The sequence below is a fragment of the Mastomys coucha genome, unplaced genomic scaffold (genome assembly GCF_008632895.1).
Source record: "Mastomys coucha isolate ucsf_1 unplaced genomic scaffold, UCSF_Mcou_1 pScaffold20, whole genome shotgun sequence".
NCBI lineage: Eukaryota > Metazoa > Chordata > Mammalia > Rodentia > Muridae > Mastomys > Mastomys coucha.
Genome location: NW_022196903.1, coordinates 119,759,954 through 119,765,291, shown reverse-complemented (window position 1 = coordinate 119,765,291; position 5,338 = coordinate 119,759,954). Strand labels below are relative to the sequence as shown.

Genomic DNA, 5,338 nt, shown 5'->3' with positions numbered 1-5,338 from the left:
GAGAGAGAGAGAGAGAGAGGTGGTCAATGTTGACTGTCTGCCTGACACACCTGGGAAGAGGGAACTTCAACTGAAGAGTTATTGCCACCAGATTGGCCTGTGGGAAAGTCGGTAGAACATTTTCTAGCTTGGTAACTGAAACAGGATGACCAAGGTCACTGTGTGTGGGGGCCAGGCCTGTGATGTATAAGAAAGGAAAGTGAGCAAGCCTGCAAGCAGGACTCCTCCAGGGTCTTGGATGGATTCCAACCTGTAAGACGAAATAAATCTTTTCCTCCCCAGGTTGGTTTTAGTCAGTGTCTTATCATAGCACTAGCAGGCAAACAAGGACGGATAACTTAGAAGGCTTTCTAATCTTCTTTGCTTTTGTTTTTTAATGTTTTGTTCATTTTGCAGAGAAGTTCATACCAATGACATCAAACCCTGTATTGTTCTCAACAGATCACAATATATGTAGATTTTACCTTTTTTTTTTTCTTTTGGTGGTAGTGCTAGTGATGGAATCTGGGGCCTCTTACATGCTAGGCATGTATTATATTCAGGAATCACACCTCTATATAAAATATTATGCTTGTGTTATGCGGATGAAGAAAAGAATCAACGGTACTGCTATTTGGCCACGAAAGGCAAGATTTCGTAGCAGCTTGACCCAGAATGTTCACAAAATAAGATCTGTGAATGATGGTCTCTATAGTTCACCCACATTCTGGTAGACAACAACTAAATCAACAGAATCTGTTGCCTTATTCAGGCTACCAACACACTACAATTAAGACAGAGAGAGTTAAGCATCAGAGAGTAAGGGAATGATGAGCTTACTTACCCTTATTGAGGATGGGTTTTGAGATACAAGGAAGACTCCGAATGAGCCTTACTGGTGTCTTCACTATCCCTAAGTCTACCCACCCCTCCTGCCATGTAATATATAAGGACTCTGCAAAGAGAGACAGAGAAAAATGACTAAATTTACGTAGGGACTCCACTTTTATTACCGAATGATGATTTTGATTTCTTACTTTCAGTATACATACAAGTGAGGGGCACAAAGTGACATGGAGACTTCTCAGATAACAAATCATTCTACTTTTGGCCAATGGTCTCTTAAGCAACAATTAGTATTCTCTGCTCTTAAATGAGTGGCTTACTGAACGATGAAAACAACTGGCTAATCTCAAACACACTTCACTAGGAAGCTGGAAAATAAGCAGGTGGAATGGGGAGAGCCTTGGATGGTTGGATCTGCGAACATTTTGTAAGCCTTTTGTGGGGGGTCTTGAGAGAAATATGTGTCCTCATAAAGAGAGTTATAAGTTCAACTAACTTCCTTAGCTAAGACATTAATAGAAGATATTAGTGCATTTTAATCTTTTCTTGGAATACCTACCCAGAATTAACTGCACATGTGCCTCCAAAATGTTCCTCTAAACCCCATCCTTACTTGAGCCCAAGCCACAGTTATCCTGTCCATGACAATTTTCTTTTATTTTTTGTTTGTTTTGTTTTTCAGGACAGGGTTTCTCTGTATAGCTCTGGCTGTCTTGGAACTTATTCTGTAGACCAGGCTGGCTGACAAATTTCTTAAATTCCTAGTTGAATGTCCTTGCTCTTCCTTCAAAGTCTCCAACATAATTCATTTCACCTTCTCACCCTACCTAACATGTTAACTGTGCACATGTGTTCCCCCTATTACACGGCTTCCTGAAGACAAAGCACTTTTCTAACTCATCTGGTACCCTCACAATAGTTAGTACCTTTAAAGTTGGTGCTTAGTAATTTTCTGTTGAAAGAGTGAATATAAAAGTCCTGCCCATTTGTAATTCCAGGCAGCTCATCTTTCTTAAAATTGGAGAACCTGAAACAAAAGAAGAAATGTCTTGCTTAAATGAGTCATGTCAGTAAAAGCATCATTTTTAATCTTTTAATATACAATGTTTTTCAACAAATTTACCACAGCAAATTACTTTATCATTAGATCTTCCTATTCCAGTAATGCTAAGAAATGAACATCCCAAAATGTTTAGTATTCTTTTCACAGAAATTAGTACATCTGGTAAACTCTTAGCTTACATATTCCCAATGTTTTTAGTCTATTTTGTGTGTGTGTCTGCAAACACAAAGTTTGTTTTGGTCCGTGAAACTCCCCAAGTTGTCTGGATGGTAGCACATATACATAAGCGCTGAAGAACTTTCTTGCTTTTTTGTAACTGAAAGAGGGACTCACTAGAGTTCATGTTGACCTTTACTCACAATATGACTGAGGATAGTTTTGAATTCCTGATCCTGCTGCTTCCCACCCAAGCTCTGCTATAAGACATGATCCACGAAGCTTTTCTGAAATTAATGTACACATCTCCCACAAAAAAAGAAAGGTTGATCCAAAAAGGTTAAGGGAGCCAAATTATAATGTATTTATAAGTTGAAGATTGGAACTGGGTGTGATGGCCCATGCATGTGATCCAAGCACTTGGGAGGCTGAAGCAGAAAGACTGTCCTGATTTCAAGGTCAGCCAGAGAAACATAGCTAGCCTAGCCTACCCTGGATGATACAGTGTGACGTTGTCACAAACAAGGAAAATCAAAAAGTTATAACCTCCTGGAGTCATAGCTCTATATTATCTATTAAACTGACAGAGAAAAAAGTCAAATTATAAATGTAACTATTTACCTTTCAATTAATTCACATGCTCATCTTACAAACTGGAACTGAAGCCCAGAGGGAGAAGAATAGAACTTAATGGGCTTCTTTAGGTATTGTAGCCCTTCAGCCTGGGAGATTTGGCACTTTCTGTGGTCACAAAGGACTGACTTAAAATGTCCCTTAAAAATTCTAATGTGAGGCTCGGGAGACAGCTTTGTGATAATACATGCTGAGTGAGCATCAAGGCCTGAGGTTGAATCTCCAGCGGCCAACTCAAAAGCTAAGTGGAGCTGTTCACTTGTGCCTGTAACACCAACCCTAAGAGGTTGGCAGAAACAGGATCCTAGGGCTCCATAGCTTGATAGCTACCAGGCTAGGTGTGGGTTCACAGAGACCCTGTCTCTACTGAATAAGGCAGCGAGTGATAAGGCAACACATATTCCTCCGGCCTCTGAACATGGAGGCTCGGGTGCATGTGCCTACACATACCATACACACATACCACACATACCATACACACATACACCTCCCCTTCCCCCACCCCCCACATGCCAATGTGAGGGGTGCTGGGGAGATGGCTCAATCCCTAAAGTGCTTGCTAGTCAACCTGTAACAACCCCAGCTCCATCCCCAGCACTCACCTAACAAGTTGGTGTGGTAGTTCACATCTGTCTCTCCACTGCTGGGGATCACCTAGCCAAACTGAGACTCTGAGACTCTAGTCAGTAGAGACCCTGACACAAGTGGAGAGCAACTGATACAAGTACCTGTTATAAACCTCTGACCTCTCCATGCATGTTCACTCTCACGCACATGTGTGTACATACAGATACACATCATACAAATGCCTATGAGATAGCTGGATGTCATGGGCCATGTTTATAATCTCACCACTTGGGAGGCCGTGGCAGAATAGCAGCTGCAAGTTTGAGACAAGCTTGGACTACATGGTGAGTTCTAAAGACGCCTGGGATACAGTTAGGAGGGAAAAACAAGACCACAAGACGCCAGTGTGAAAAGGTGGGAGGAGGATGTCCATGAGATTATTACCTCAAACCGGAGAGCTGAGTGAGGCAGGGATGGTTAGGCCTGCTCTACTCCAGGCGAAAAGACCACCTGAAGAAATCTCCCCACCCCATTTCCTAATTTCTCAAGATTCCTAAACTCATAAAAAAACTAAATTGTAGGCAGTGTAAACCAAGCTCACAGGGGGTCCCCTGCATATCCTTCATACATTTTGAAGTTCATTCAACCAAACTTTAGTATTCATTTTAATGAATGAATTACTAGTTGTCTTTATCCCCTTCTACCATTCTGTTTCTTCTCTCTGTGTCAGAAGCCCTGTAGAAACCCAACAAATCTTGTTGGTACTTGACAGTTCAACTCCACACGGCTACAGATGGCTTGCCCATTCCCAGTGCTCTGCTGCCTAACCACAGCTCGGTTTAAAGAACTCTGAGGCTTCAAGTGGGTAAGAATCAGCCTCATCTAACCAGCATGAATTTACTGTTCTGGAGAGAAAAGAGCATGTGGAATTAGCCAGACAATACAGCTGGAAAATCCAGCCTGCGGGAGGTATTCTTCTCTCAACATCACACTTGGAAGGAGGGAATCCCTCAGGCCCACAAAAGACTGGGCTGGGATGGCAGGTCAGACCTGTAAGTAACTCCACACTTGAGGTGGAAGGATGGTAGATGGAAGGCTGCTGAGGGAATTCGTGTAGTTCCACAGGATTCAAATTGGAAACAAAAACTGCCTGGGCAGAAGCAGGAAGCCGAGTTTGAAATAAAAAAGCTGTCTGTCACTTCTCCTTTCTCACCACAGGGGATCAGAAAATGGACTGTTTTCCCAGCCCAATGGGCTTTCCTACCTCCGAAGCTCTGGAATAGTGAACCACAGAAGACTCCAGAATAAACTTTTAAAGTCAATGAAGACGCTGGGATGTTCTTACTCAGCTGAAGATCTTGTTTCCTCCCCCAGCCTTCCATGCACCTCCTCCTTGTTGGGACTAGGGAGTGACATCAGAATTGCAGCTAGTGACATCACTGTCTCTATAGCAACCATGTGAGGTTGCCTAAGATTGAGTACTCAAAAAAGGATAAGAGGAGGGGTGGAAATAAATATACTTTATGGCTCTGACATTCAGTTAGAAGGACTGGCCTTGCTTTTTTCCTATTACTTTCGAGTATTTGAGTGAGGTGGGAGAGTATGGGAGGGGAAGCCTTTCCCAGTGGGTTTCATTTAAAACAGCAGAGTATTACCAACATATCCACATGTCTGGCCTGGCTTTCTCCTATTGATTCACTTCCTTGAGTATTTGAGGTGGGTGAGTATGGGAGAGGAAATCATGCCAATGGATTCCATTATAACAGCAAAGTATTGCCAACAAATTCAGATGGCAGCACAGGAGAGGATCATGTTTCACACTGGCTCATCTGATAACCTGAACTAACAATGGGGCTGTGTCTCTCTAGTTGTTGCTGCTGGCTTTGTCAGACACAAGCCACCATGCCTGGCACAAGTTCCAATGAAGGTGACAAAACAACACACCCACACTCACCCCAAACCAAACACAAAACCAAAACCAACAAAAACCCTAACATGCAAAAGCAGCTGGTTATTGGTATCCTTCAATAAAGCCATTTGTCAACTATCACCTTTTATTGTTGATCTTTCTCTTTTTTTTTTTTTTTTTTTTTT

General features: G+C 42.3%; 1 protein-coding gene and 1 long non-coding RNA gene across 5 annotated transcripts in view; one reads left to right on the top strand and one right to left on the bottom strand.

Annotated features, from left to right (window-relative positions):
• Akap3 (A-kinase anchoring protein 3) overlaps positions 1-5,338 on the bottom strand; it is a 26,268-nt gene that overhangs the window by 17,662 nt on the left and 3,268 nt on the right. The window contains exons 1-3 of one of the 4 annotated variants that reach the window (XM_031383487.1): positions 4,509-4,668; positions 1,752-1,852; positions 824-934 (exon numbers count right to left, since the gene is read on the bottom strand). The gene's annotated coding sequence lies outside the window, so the exon portion shown is untranslated. Of the gene's footprint in view, positions 1-823; positions 935-1,751; positions 1,853-4,508; positions 4,669-5,338 lie in introns of those variants that run through there. The other 3 variants (XM_031383488.1, XM_031383489.1, XM_031383490.1) reach the window with 3 other exon arrangements.
• On the top strand, positions 2,893-4,779 carry LOC116099624. The gene is made up of 3 exons (XR_004122322.1): positions 2,893-3,588; positions 3,975-4,109; positions 4,463-4,779. It is a non-coding gene; the product is annotated as an uncharacterized LOC116099624 (long non-coding RNA).